The sequence below is a fragment of the Caloenas nicobarica genome, chromosome 3, assembly GCF_036013445.1.
Source record: "Caloenas nicobarica isolate bCalNic1 chromosome 3, bCalNic1.hap1, whole genome shotgun sequence".
NCBI classification, from domain to species: Eukaryota; Metazoa; Chordata; class Aves; order Columbiformes; family Columbidae; genus Caloenas; species Caloenas nicobarica.
The window spans coordinates 11,078,873-11,093,270 of NC_088247.1; positions in this window are offsets into that span (position 1 = coordinate 11,078,873).

The window sequence follows — 14,398 nt, forward strand, 5'->3', positions numbered from 1 at the left end:
GACCGATGAGCATGTTGGGCAGTAAAGCATCGTGCTGTTTCTCTGCCCACCTCAGATGGGTGATGCTGGTGCCAGGGCAAACACCACCCAAGAGAAGAGCAGCATCACTTCTGGGTGTGCAGTGGTGGTGGGGTCAGGGAACATGTGGTAACTGCAAAAAACAGCAGCAGCAACTGAAGTTGTTGGGAGTACAACACAGCAGCAAATGCACTTTTGTCTAACTTAGGGAGGTGGTGCTTAATGTGGTCTGACACCTACAGCAGGAGCCAAGGACACCCGTTCAAGCACTGAACTGAGGCGGTAAGTTAGGAGTAAAAATCACTTGATATTTCCTTCTATGAGCAGTGGAGACAGATACCTCCAGAAAACAATTCATCCAATTCCAAGGAAAAGATTTAAAATTTGTAGGTTGAATCACACGCTGAATACAGCAGCCTCTTTCTAACTGGAAGAACATCACCAGTTCCTTAACCAGGGTGGATAGCCCAGTCCTTAAATGTTACTAAAATAAACTGCATGCTTCTTGGCACTGGAAAAGTCTTGTTTTTTCTGCATTTCGACTTCTACTGAAATGAGGATGACGCTGAGATTTCTGTTTCTATGTGCTACCACAGGGCAGCTGATAAGAGATCTCTGGGCTCTGTGAAACCTGCAGAAGAAAAATTCATGTACAGGACCACAACACGTCTGGCAGTTACATGGGAACCAAATCTGGTAAAGGGTTTATTTTACTTGGGGACAGATTCTGTCTGGGTGTTTTGTGGGACTCGAGGAAAAGGAAATGATTCACAGACAAAGGAGGGAACAGACGCCTTGACTCACATTTTCCTGATCTAACCACTAGACAATTCTTCTAGCAATTCCTTAGTGCATCAAAATGATGGATTAGTTTCTTAATTCCTTAAACATCATTAAATGGTTGTACTGGATTATACACCCAGGCTTACCGTACAGCCCACTGAGGGAAGATGTTCAGAGTTTATTCTGCAAGGTTGTAGAAAAAGTGCCAAAATAAGACTATTTGCCCAACAATCTTGTCGCTACTAATGGAACCAAGATGCTAAGTCTGCTGCACTGCCTTTCTCATATGTACAGGGTTGGGGACCTTGGGGCTGATATACTCAAATCTCACTTATTTCATAAAATTCCAAACATAAGAGAAAACATCTTTTATGCCTAATCCTGTGAGATCCTGGATGATGGCTATGAAACACAAAAGGATTATGTCCACATGAAAGCAAATTTAAGATATTACTGTTCAATTAAACAATTCTGGAGTTTCACTTTCCTCCCAGTAAACAGAATTTCTTTGTATCTATGGTCACTATAAATTTTTTCTAGATCATACAAGGATAATTAAAAGACTGCTTTATGAGACAGAGATGCCAAAAAAAGTTATAATTACATTTAAACTGTCAGTTGTACTTGACAGTCTTAAACTAAATTTCACTGCTATCAGGTTGCCTCACAGATGCAGTTTCTTTTACAAAGTATTTCCCTCGAAGAGAAAATACAGTATTTTCAAAACCAGTTTATTTATTTTGACAAATCAGTAGAGTTACTCCAGAGGATCCTTTTACAGGAGCTTTCAGATTCGTAGCCCAGGCAATGCTCCCCCGCAGCTGCCTTGCAGGCTGATTTTAGTTTTAGGACTGTGCCATCTGCTGTTGGAATTGCAAATTTCCCTGGGTCTGCACAGTCTGCAACCGCACGCTCCGACAGCCTGGCCATGCGTGACTGTGATTTGTTCCCATGTGAGGGACAGATGTCGTAGGGTGACTCTGTCTGCTGTCCCCGTCAGAGGCTTCAGCCTTCCCAGGATCATTTACTCCACTGATTTGAAGGGCTCTGCTTTGGCACGGACTCGTTAAGAGCCTCTTTTTGTCCCTGTCGCTCAGAGGTAATTTTATCAAAGGTGGTGCGACACACGTAGGACGCAGGACCATATCTGCAATATTAAATTTTAACAGAAAATTGAACCTTCTTTCCGCTCTTCAGTTCCATGAGCATAGAAGATGCACAGACAACTAAGGAATGGGCAATTTCAGCTTCCCAGCATATTTGCTACCTCTAGGTACCATTGCAATTGCTGTTGAGTGAGGCTGTAGCTCCCGGTGAATCGAGTGGGAAGGGAAGAGTCACGTTGGAGGTTGGCCCCACAAAAGGAGGCACAAGGGGCGCCACAGCTTCTCAAGGGCAGTGGGGAGCATCCCTTAGCAACATGGGGATGCTGGGTCTCAAAAAGTGGTTTAACACCAAGACACTTCTTAGGACGCCCCATGACTTAGTCTGTCAGTGCCTTTGCCTGATCTGCATGATGGGGCTACTGCCATCCCTGAGACTCAAGAGATCCAGTTGCTCACAGAAGTGTTTTCCTGAGGTGAGGAAAATATGGCCTGCTGGATGGCATTAGCTGTCTTGGTGTATGAGTTAGTAACACAGTTATTACAGCTGCATTTCTAATCACACAGAGGGACTCTCTTAGGTCTCACACAGTGGTCCTGTGCTCAGGGCTCCAAAACTTTCATCTGACTTAAGGGCTGTTATTTGGTCTCTGATGGGCAAGAGGTCTGGAGCTGCAGGTGATGCTCAGCTTTCAAGGTCTGATCTTGCAAAGAGTTATTTCCAGACACTTGCAAGGGCATCTTAACAGCCTGTGATGCCATAGCCCCCCATTTGTGCATTTTCACACAGAACCATGTATTGCCTCACATGACTGGTCCCTAAGGCACATGTCTAAGGTAGGACTGTCTGCTGGTGGCTTCACATGGCACAGAGTGCCTCGTCGCCAGCACCCAACATGCAATCTCTTGGTCTGGAAAGTGCACAGGCACATCACCATAGTACTGCAAATAACCTAATTGTTCCTGCTGGGAGACAGAGTGGGTTGGGGTATATATTGTGCAGAACTGGTACAGTTGTACAGTAAGGAATCTGCAATATCTCGGGGCAGCATTTCACCCTCTTGCGTAGACCTCTCACGTGTGCATTCGGAGCAGGCTGTGATACCTTTAACATGGCAATGAATCATGTGGCAGAGATGTGAACTGAATGTCCTCCACTGGGAATCAGCATGTTTTTCAGGGCTTAGACAAGGCCAGCACACAGCAGGATTGGACCATTAGGGCATGTTGAATTAACAGTAAAAAAGTGCTAACAAAGTTCAAAATGCCATCAGTTTTCTGAAAAATAATACTCACTCTGCTCACATATTACCTCAGTTGGGGCTTAGACTGGTGTCATCTCCAGCACATCCACGTGCCCTCCCTTACGTGCTAACTCGGCAGTGATGGTTTGTTCAGCAGTGTGATAAATGAGTCTGAAAATTGGCTGCTGAGAATTGAAATAAAGTACTAGTTTCAGTTCTTGAAGCTTGTTGGAGACTCTAATCATTTATAGATTGGCATCTCAGAGGGGTTGCTTGTGCATCAGAATGAGAGGATCAAGACAAGGAATGAACTCTGACTACTACCTTATATTATATCTTAGTTCCCATTGTTTATATGCTACTGGGATCACAGAGCTATTAAAAACTAGGCTGAGCAATACAGATTGAAACTGCACTACACTCTTAACCACAAGTATCTCTTATCCAATGTCATGAAAGCAAGACCTCTTTGGGAAAACTGAAAATGACTGTGCATTTGGGTAGTCAGATTCCTCACAAGGGTAAACCACATCCTCTCAAGGGGCATTTCTGAGCTCAAAGGTCCACCAGGGAGGACTGGCCAGGGAAATCATCCTAAATGTGTTTTCAGTTTTAAAATTTCAACAAGGGGCAGTCACTGCAGAACAGGCACACTGTGCTCCATACCTGTCTATGGCAGCTCAGGAAATCGTGTGGCTGGTACAGTGATGAGCTCTCCAGGGGAACAAAGTCATGTTTCAAGAGACACAACTGACCTGGAACCTTTTCATCCCACTCCTTGTTCCTGTTTTAGTTACATCCAACTGGCTCACATCAGTAGCATGTTTACCTACTGACACTATTAGGAAAGGAAATGTCTTAAGTTTTAGACACAGAATTATGTTAGCAGTTAGTTAATAGGATTTTTTTAATGAGGGTTGAAGAATCTGGCATCTTTGGCATCTAGACTGTATAATGAGGAGGAGGTATATGCCTAGGCATCAAACCAAGAAAGGCCAGCACAACATGCAAGAAGCTGCTTAAACAAGCTGGTTAGAAATACTAAGAGACATATGCCTTAAATCCCACTCTGCTTCAGGTTTTAGGCAGTTTTTAAGGCATATTTTCTTCTCTACAGCATGAAGAACTCCCAGATCAATATGCATCATTAATACTGACAGTTGGCATGGCACCAGTGCCCCTCCAAATACCTGGCCCCAAGGCTTCAGATGTCCATCCCAACACCAACAGCTCCCGCACTGAAATGTCACCCCCTGGCCACACTGTTGGGAACGTGCCCTGATGCTGCTCAGAAATTTCAAGCTAAAACTGAGGCTCACAGACAGAGTGAAGTGTGGTGTTGCCTAGAAAAGCTGTTGTCTCTTGTAGCCCATGGGCTGGTGGAGTTTGAGGAGCACTGATCTGAGGAGACAGGTAGAGGAAGGATGTGAAAGCGAAGCCATTAACTGAGATTAAATGTCTTGGCCAGAGCTACCTGGCAGAGCTGGGTGGTGAACATGGCCCTCAAATGGCACGTAAACCAAAAGGTTATGTTTTCTACTTGAGAAGTAAGATGGAAAGTAGCAGGAACACTAAAAAATCCCTTTTGCATACTGAAAATGTGTCTAACATTGCTGTGCCTCCTCCACTTCATTTAATCATCTTAGAATTTGCCTGTAACAGCAAATGATTCATTTCCAGACAGAAACATGATGAAGTGTCAGCAGAGACCCTTGACATATAGCAGTGGCCAGCATTTCCTTTCAGGACTTCAGCTTTTCCCACATGGCATGCCGTCTACTCTAAACCCTTTTTCTATGGTAGCTGCCTTCACCTCCACTGCCTGTAACCTGAGGCTCATTAGAGGACAGCTGTTAAGAGGTTACGTGATGCTGAAGACCTTTCCCAGTCTCTCTGACTTCAAGAGTTTTCAGGGCAGACCTTGGATCAACAGCAGGACTACAAATGAAACGGGAGGGCTGAAAGCAAGAGGAAGAATGAGCTGTGAGTTTTTGGCCACAAGGGCTTCAACGAGAGCAAGCCGTGATGGGAAGTGAGCTCCTCCTGGAGAGAAACCTTGGGGTCCAGCTGCAGCTGCCGATGAGGAGGGCTGTGAAGTAGGTGAAGGGTTTGGAGGGGAAGCTGTATGAGGAGCGGATAAAGTCACTTGGTTTGTTCAGCCTGGAGAAGAGGAGACTGAGGGGAGAGCTCATCACAGCTACAGCTTCCTCACAAGGGGAGGAGGAAGGGCAGGTGCTGAGCTCTTCTGTCTGGTGACCAGTGACAGAACCCGAGGGAATGGCAGGAAGATGTGCCAGGGGAGGTTTAGGTTGGACATGAGGAAAAGGTTCTTCCCCCAGAGGGTGCTGGACACTGGAACAGGCTCCCCAGGGAGGTGTCCCGGCCCCAACCTGACAGTGTTCAAGAAGAGACTGGACAACGTCCTCAGACACACGGTGTGAACTGTGGGGTTGTCCTGTGCAGGGACAGGAGGTGGACTCCATGATCCTTGTGGGTCCTTCCAACTCAAGATATTCTGTGATTCTATGATTCTCTTCAGTGCGTGGATCCAGGCATGGAGCCACCTGCCTTTCTCCTGCCTGTCCCGAGGCCACCACGACTCTGCCCAGGGACAGCTCCGCTCGGGCACAAAGCTTGTCCTGCCTTGCCATGCCTGCCTACCATTTGCAGCCTGGATTTCTTCCTCCCGAGATACTTTGCTACCCACGCTCCCTAGCTAGGCTTAAAAATAGGACTGCCTCTGACCTGTGCTGGGTAAACAGAGTTTATTATCTTGTTTCGCATGTTTTGCATGGTATCTAAAGACCACAGCAAGCTGTGGGCAGCACAGTTATTGATAGCTGAGAAAAGAGACATCTTATCTCTGGAGATGCTTTCTGTAGTGAATTTAAGCTCAACACCCTAAATTTGGGAAAATATTTCACGAAAGGAACCTGGGGTGTAGGGAACAGCTAAAGGACTTGAGCTTGGTTTAAACACGCACTGCTACAGAGGCTCAGAAAATTACAAGATACTCCCTTCTGAAAAACACCTGCCCAACACAGCCCTTCCTTCTTAAACGGTGCATTATTTGGGAAGAAATGGGGAGGAACAATTAACCCTGTGCATGGGAGTCTCCAAAAGCGCTGCTGCAACAAAATACCACATGGCGCAGCTGGCAGGGTGGTGCAAGAACAGGGTGGTGGGATGGCTTTGGTTGCTAAATTATGTCATGTTTTAAGAAAGACAGCTCCAGAAATTAAATGTTGCCAGTCTAAGTTAAAATATAGTTGCCATGGCAATTAAAAAAGGGAAACCATTGCCGTCATTACTTGCATTGTCGCATGCCTTATGGTAAAATCATGGCTCCCTGGGTTGTGCAAGGAGCCAGAAAAAGTTGGGTTCATCCCAAAAGGCTGCATATTTTTGTGCAGGGTGAGCTGAGAAGCTGCAAGTCCGGTGAATCCTGCAGGTTGCTCTGACTACGGCTGGATCCTCAGGGCACAACTCAGGGACACAAGCCTGGGATCTAGGCAAAACAACAGTTTGAAAAACCTCAGGACTTAGTCATTAACAGAGACTTCTTCTGCAGAACCAGATCCAGAAGATTCTTCATGATGACTCGAGGCCTTCAACCTGGCTGCTCACAGGACAGAGCCTTCAATAAAACAAACCTTTGTTTTAACACTGGCATCCCAGGCAACTACCAACCATGGAGGAGACTCAGCCCTTTGCTGGGACATCTCCTTCAAAGGAACCAGGGTCATTCATTTTGTCTCACGCAAAGACCAGCAAGTTCCCTGAGCATGCAGAGTTCACTCATGGGACACTTAGGATCTGAGCATTCATTTCTGCAAGTCCGTGAGACCACAGCAGTCCACAATGTCTGATTCTTTGCGCTTGTCTCAACAGCAATGCCCAAGAAGGATGATCTCCTTCGAATCTAAGGAGATCTGGGATTAAAGAAAGGTAAGACAAAGCCATAAATTGTCTAGGACCAGGTTGCATCTGGGAGGCAGCAGCCCCATAAGTCTCAGGTCTGACTCCCCATGCTGAGATGATTCATCCAGGTCTCCTGGCCATCCCTCTGGAGCATGAGCTCCTGTGATGGGTCAGCTCTGGGTACTTCGCTGTGGTCTTTTATGGGTGAACTCGCAATTTCTGTGCCTCCAATGTAAAAACACTGAACACAAACCAGGTCTGAGCAAACAGCTGCATAAATACTGTGGGCAGAATAAATCGGCATGTACCTACGAAGCACCGTGTAAATGCAGCCTTCACAAGCTACTTTTATTCTTGGGAGGTATTGCAGGAATCTAAGATATCAAATGCATTTATAACAATAGTTCAATACAGAAATTGATACCATGAACAGTTCAGAAGTAAATTTTAATCCCCTGACCACAGCTGCCATACAGATATGATGGGACAGACCGTCTGAAAGCAACACTAAGGCATCAGGGTTTTGTCTGCTAAGGTTGTCGTACTGACCAAGGCTACCAGCCCAGGCAACAACCATAAATCTCTTCAGTATCCTCAAAAGATCTGTCTGTAAATGCTCCAGATTCCCTGTTAATCACAGAAAGATTAGACTTCTTCCCAACGTCGTGATGAGATTAGTCTGAGCTGACAAGATGGACTAAGTGCTGTAGAAATGTTATTTCTCCTTTGCAGAGGAAGGAACCAAGTACAGGGCAGTCACCTGCTGGCAAACAAGTCTTACTAGTTTGTGGATGTCATTTACTCAAGTAATCCAATAAATATTTTTGAATTGAAATTGGTAAACTGGCTAGGGAGCAGGAAAAACATGAGCAAGCAGCTCCACTGGAGGTGCTAATGTGTTGGTGTGGAAAAAGAGACCTAAAAGTGATCCCACAGCGTATATGCCAGGAGCAAGTGAATAGGCACAAGAGGCTGAATATCACCTCTCCATATGACCATCCAGAAGAACGATGCCAAAGTGATGTACAAAATAAAAGCCTTCAAAAATAGCATGAGACCTGGCGGAAATGCCTTTTGGTGAGAACTATAGATTTAATGTATTTTATCTATCAGAAGTGAGTTTAAGTGGTAAAATGATGCTGAAGCACTTTCTCAGGAAGAATACAGCAGCTACGTGGATATCTGTCAGAGAAAGTCACAGAAGTCAGTGATGGGAAACTGAAACTAGATAACATTAAGAGAGCAACAAGATGTCGGTTTTTTTCATGTGGAGGATGACTAAACATGAGAAGAAACCATGAAGGATGTGGAGGATGTGGTACATTTTTCAGATCTTCATGTCTCCAGATCAAAGTGGAGGTTCCTCCTCAGATACAGAGGTTACGTGAGCATTTCTAGGGAAAACCTTGTGGCTTTTGATACCTAAATCGCATGAGAATATGATATTGTCTGAACACTGTAGCATAAGCCACACTTTTATCAGTGGATGGATTCACACATTTTTGACACTAAAGCCCCCTTGAAGGTAAAGATCTCTTCCTTCCAGTGTGTGAGCTGCATCTCTCTGAAGGCTGTTTTTGACAGCAATAAACTGTGTGTCATCACTAATTTACTCCGTGTTCGCTGTGTCACGTGCTAGTTTGGAATAAAGCAAAGACAGACACTTATCTCGATTTCAGGAGACTCCCTTGTAGTCATCATTATCTTGAATAAGTGCACATGTGCTGCTGATCTCTGAAGAAGGCGCCTTAGAAATTTATAAAGCAAGAGCTCGAACTGCCTGTCAAAAGAAATAGAAAATTACCAGCTGGTTTCCCAGACAGCTGGATCAGAGACACAGGCTGAACAGCACTGGGAACAAATATACATGTAAAGAACACAATAACAGTCCTGTTTTCTGCTGCTAGACAAATCCATTTTTCTATCGTATAAAATATTTATAATAGTATGTTGTAGATTGCACTCAGGTTTTTTTGTAGAGGGGAAGGAAATAAATTCTCCTGCCACATTCTCAGATCTCCATTTCTGATGGGATGTGCAGATATCCCACCAGTGCTGCTGTATATTCACGCAGCTCTGCGCAGACTTTCATCCGGGGGAAGAACAGATGCTAAGGGTGCAAGAGTGTCCTGGGGCACTTAGCTGCTTCTTTCTGAATTGTTTGACAGGGATGTAAACCTCTCCACCTTCAGAAAAGCCAACTCTGCATATTTTTATGTCTACTTCTGCTTTGCTCTCAAGGCCTTCGGTTTTATCTTTAAACCAGCAGTGTCTACAGTTCTCAAGATGGTCGTGTTCCACTAAACAAGTTCTTTTGTCCTATCCTGTTGCTGACGAATCTGCCAGTGAAAGAATTTTACTATTCGGTAACTGCAGATTTGCCTCCAACGTTTTCGCCGTACCCGTTGAACTGGCAGTGTTGCATGAATGCCTGCTATGACTTTGGCTACCGCGCGTGTCATTGCTGTAGCCCATCAAAAGCAGTTGCAGCCGTGCTTACCGCTGGCTTCCTCCCTCCTTTTGAAGCAGTTTCCTTTGACTGGTCTTAATTAATGCATAAGCTGGGAAAGTGCTTTCTTACCTTCTTTAAAGATGTTTTTGGTTTTTGTTTTAATTTCACATCTTTGGCTGAATAGACATTTCCAGTATGTTCTTTATGAAAATGAAAGGGAAACTTTTTATTGGGGAAAGAAACCCAGGCCATGGTAATTCTTTGCATTGCCACTGCTTGCTTATTTGACTCCATTTCTTCTCCCTATTCAGAAGAACCAAGTAATATGATTAAGGTCCTCTTCCAACTCAAAGATTTTGACAGCAAACAAAGATGGATCACTTACTAATTGAGTGAATCATGTACAGGAAACCAAGGCAAGTGGGGAATTCCCCCTACTAGGGGAATCAGTTAAGAATGGTATGCTGAATATCTGTAGTTAATTTATGGCAGTACCATGTACTGAAACAAGAGATTGAAAAGCTATTCATTAATTAGTAAAAATCCATACAGCTGCATTCCTAAAAGCAGCCACAGATGCCAAAGGGAAATGCTGGACTGCTAGGCCAGATATCAACTTGTCAAGGAATTAATCATCTTATTTGATGGCAAATGCCTGGCTAAACGGGCAGCCATGCAAAGAGCTGAATAGTCTGAACAGACGGAGCATTCCTCTCTCATTACTGGTTATTGACACTCTTTTTCCAGGTGTGCAGCTAGCACTTGCCTCAGTTTCCTCACCAGTAAGCTAAGTAAGCTCCATAGTTCATCAGCTTCACATGTGTAATTGGAAAGTCACTGGTGCACCAAGGCTTCAGCCAGGATTAAAAACAGGGAGAACTTTATGAACTACACAAATATCTTATGAATACCTCTCCTGCACGACAGCAGATAAGGCTCAGGATTTGGTGCAAACATCCCTTGGAGCCTGTAAATAAGCCATGGGTTGTGAGATCATCTCAGCCTGTAAATTAGGTTCATTTCAGTAAAAAGACCCTCTCCAGCTTTCTTGTAGGTCACCTTTAGGTACTGGAAGGCTGCTGTAAGGTCTCCCTGGAGCCTTCTCTTCCCAAGGCTGAACAACCCCAACTCTCTCAGCCTGTCTCCATAGGAGAGATGTTCCAGCCCCCTGAACACCTTTGTGGTCTCCTCTGGACTTGCTTTGGAATCCTTAAGTCTCATGCTAATACACTAGGTCACGATCTTATAGTTTCTGTGAAATGCTACTAAAGCAATTATTTTGTTCCCTATTTTTTTCAGAAAATGTCATTTTTTCCACAATTGAATAGAAAAACAAAAGAAAAGTTTATGCTTGGTTTATAACACGAAAACTCTGCTTTGTTTTTAGCAATAAAATTTGTAAAAAAAAAAAGACTTTGCCCCTTTTATTTTTTTTCCAATTGCAATCTGGTTTTGTCAAAATCAAACTGTTTTCATGAAACATTTAAACACTAATAAGACAGGATTTCCCCCCAGAAAAACTCCCAAAGCCTACCTTCATCACTTCAGCACCTCGAATGACCAACTCAGCGTGCAGAAGCAGACAGGTCCAAATAAGGCCCATCAGGCATTAGCGACTGCACTACTTTGTCAGTGTACGTTCACTGCATTTTGATCTGCAACAAATACATGGTTCCGGCTCCCTATTATTGGACTTTCTTTCTGAGTCTGAATGGAGAATAACTCCCCATCAGAGGTTTGTAATTTGTTTATGTCACACATAAGCAGAAAAATATCTTCTCAGACTTGCAATAAAATTGAAGGCTTTCCATATAACATGATATCGTGATAACTTGTGCTATTTCATAGGCCAATACTGTAAGTGGTATGCTGTTAAATAAGCCTGTATTAATACTAGAAAAATGTCTGAAATGGATATGCTTGTCTTTGAAAATAAATGCCACCACAGGCCAGCTAGAGTAATTGTCTTTATTTTGTGGAGGAAAAGAAAATAAATAGAAAGGAATGGTGCAAAGCAGTAATCTCATAGTCAATTAAGCAATGCTGAGTCCTGAAATGTCTTTCAGCTTATGTTTCCCTGCAAAAAAAAAAAAGCAAACTAATTTAGATGAGCTGAAAGTGGTGATATTTATTTATGACCCGAGGTATAGATTGTATGCTTTTTAACAGCTCAGACCTTGAGAGATGTATCTTCATTTTACGAACAGAGAAATCAAGGCAGGGAACAAATCAAAGACAGGCATCAAATTAAGATGTCATAAAATAACCACATAACTGCCATCTTTTAACTTCAGCGGAAGCCAGCCCATCTTTGACATTTGCACATGACTACTCAGTTACCAGCTTAGGGCTCTAGATAGGTACAAGATAGGCATATTCTCATAAGAAATCAGTATCAGGGCTAGGAACAGAAACACAGAAATTTCTGAGGTCTCAGACCACAAGATTAGTCAGTGCTGAACTTTGAGAGATAGGGACAAGAATGGCAGAGAGAAGACAGATAAGTTGTGCAATCCACATTTAAATGGAAGCTTCCCATCTCAGCAACAGCATTCACCGTATCACCTTACCCCTGTGGTCCTCTCCTGCATATTAAGCATTTCTCCATTCCTCCTAGAGCCTTCTTCTCCCCATAAAGCCAGTCAGTGCATCATTCTATCAACAATGCTCTGGTATTTTGTCTGGAGTTCTATGACACCTTATTGCATTTTCAAAAACTAGACTTATTCAGAATGAATTGAGATTAGGCCCAGGACACAAGAATTATAAATCTTTCATCCCTGAAGAGTTGGTAATCCAACAGAAGGGTGGATAATGAGCCTTCCCCATTACTGTCTCTTGAATGGATACGCTTTTGGGTTCCAGCTCCAGTGCCTGGATCCACACTCAGGAGGGAGCAGTCCCCACTGGGTCTGAAATAAATCCAGGACAGACACATTTCCTTACCAATCCCTCCTCTGCACTGGGTTTACTATAAACATGATTTTTTATGCTGTTCTATTTAAATAAGCTTTACTTAGTATCTTCTTTGTAGTAATGCTCCCTAGCCCTGGTGAGTCCCAGGGTTTGTGCCAGTGCAAGATACTGCCATGCTGAGACACATTTCTGAATTAGAGGTTCACTCCTTCCCTTCATTGCTGTTCACTGCTTATTTCTCAGAGGTTGTCCCTCTAGATAAGCCAAGATAAAATGCAACTTGTCACTTTAAAAGAAGCTCTATGACTTTGAAAAAAGACTGTCTGAGAGCGTCACCTGCACTTACGCATCAGGTGGGTGGAAAAATTTTCCATCCAGCAAAGCAAAGAGGTTTGTGGTTTGAGGCTCTCTGCTTAGTGTTCTGCTAGCGGTGATAAACTGTTATTTCTCTGAGGATCAGCACTAGATGATAACGCGTCGCGTGCTGCATTGCACAGGCAATTTTTGTAATCATCACAGGGATGTTGCTCGATAACGACGTATTTATAACAGCACCTGAGAACAGAAGTACATTCCTAAAAACTCTTCTGCCTAGACTGGAGAATTTTGCAAAAAATGAGTCACTTGTGAACAATCCTTATGTATCCCGATCCTCGACCAAACATCTGCTCTCAAATTAATGCTGATGCCCGCGGCTCCGCTGCTTTGAACCGCATCGCACTGGCGTTTAATTCACCGCTTTCACTCTTGCACAGGAAAGATTCATTCGGGGCATTAACTCCTTCCTCCACCCCCGGAATACCCGGCGACCTGCACCTCCCGGGGTCCCCCCGCCCCTCGCACGGCGCAACCGCCCTCACGGCCAAACCCTTTGCAACGACACTCCCGTAAGCACAGACGTGTCCGCGCCCCCCCGTACCCCCCGCATCCTCCACCGCGACCAGCCGGTCCCCCCGCCCGGCACGGCTCCGCAGCCGCACTGCCGCCCGCTGCTGCCCGCGGCTGCCACCGCGGCTCCGCCACCAACTTTCCGTGCGCGGCGGAGCGGAGCGGAGGGGAGCGGAGCGGAGCGGAGCGGAGCGGAGCATCCCCGCGGCCCGGGGGCGGCCATGCTGGGGCCGGCGGTGCGGCTGGCGCTGGGCGCGGGGGAGCTGGTGCCCGCGGCCGCGGGGCTGCCGGGGCGGCTGCTCGCTCTGCTCTGGCCGGCGCTGGCGCTGGCGGCGGCGGCTCTGCTGGTCCTGCGGGGGCTGCGACGCGGACGGGCCGGGCCGGGGCCCCGGCGCCACCGCCGCGCCGGCGGGGACGCGCAGGAGGAGGAAGACAAGGAGGAGGATGAGGATGGGGATGGGGATGGGGATGGCCCCGCGGGGGCCGGCGGCCGGGCGGCCGGGGCGCTGCCGGCGCGGCGAGCGGAGGAACAAAGGCGCCCAGCGCAGGTAAGGGCGGCGGACGGGGGGGGCTGGCTCCCTGGTCGCCCACGGCACCGGCGTCTCCCCGGGACGAGCATCCTTCTCCCTCTCCTGCCCAGCAGCTTTTCCTCCTGCCTGCCTTGCGCTCTACAGCCCCGACGGGCAGCCCGGGGTGCATCCCGCGGCTGCGGGCATCTCATCCCGCAAGGCCAGGCAGCCTGTCCTGCCTAGAGCTCTCGACAGGCTGAGAGAGCTGGGGTTGTTCAGCTTGGAGAAGAGAAGGCTCCAGGGAGACCTTATTGTGGCCATTCAGTACTTAAGAGGAGCCCATGGGAAAGATGGGGACAGAAACATGGGGTCCGTTGCAACAGGAAAGGGGTATTGGTTTTAAACTAAAGGAAGGGAGATTCAGGCTAGACATGAGGATGTATTTTTTTACAGTGAAGCTGGTAAAATACTGGCCCAGGTTGCCCAGAGAGGTGGTAGATGCCCCATCCCTGGAGACATTCAAGGCCAGGCTGGACGGGGTTCTGAGCAACCTGATCTGGGTGA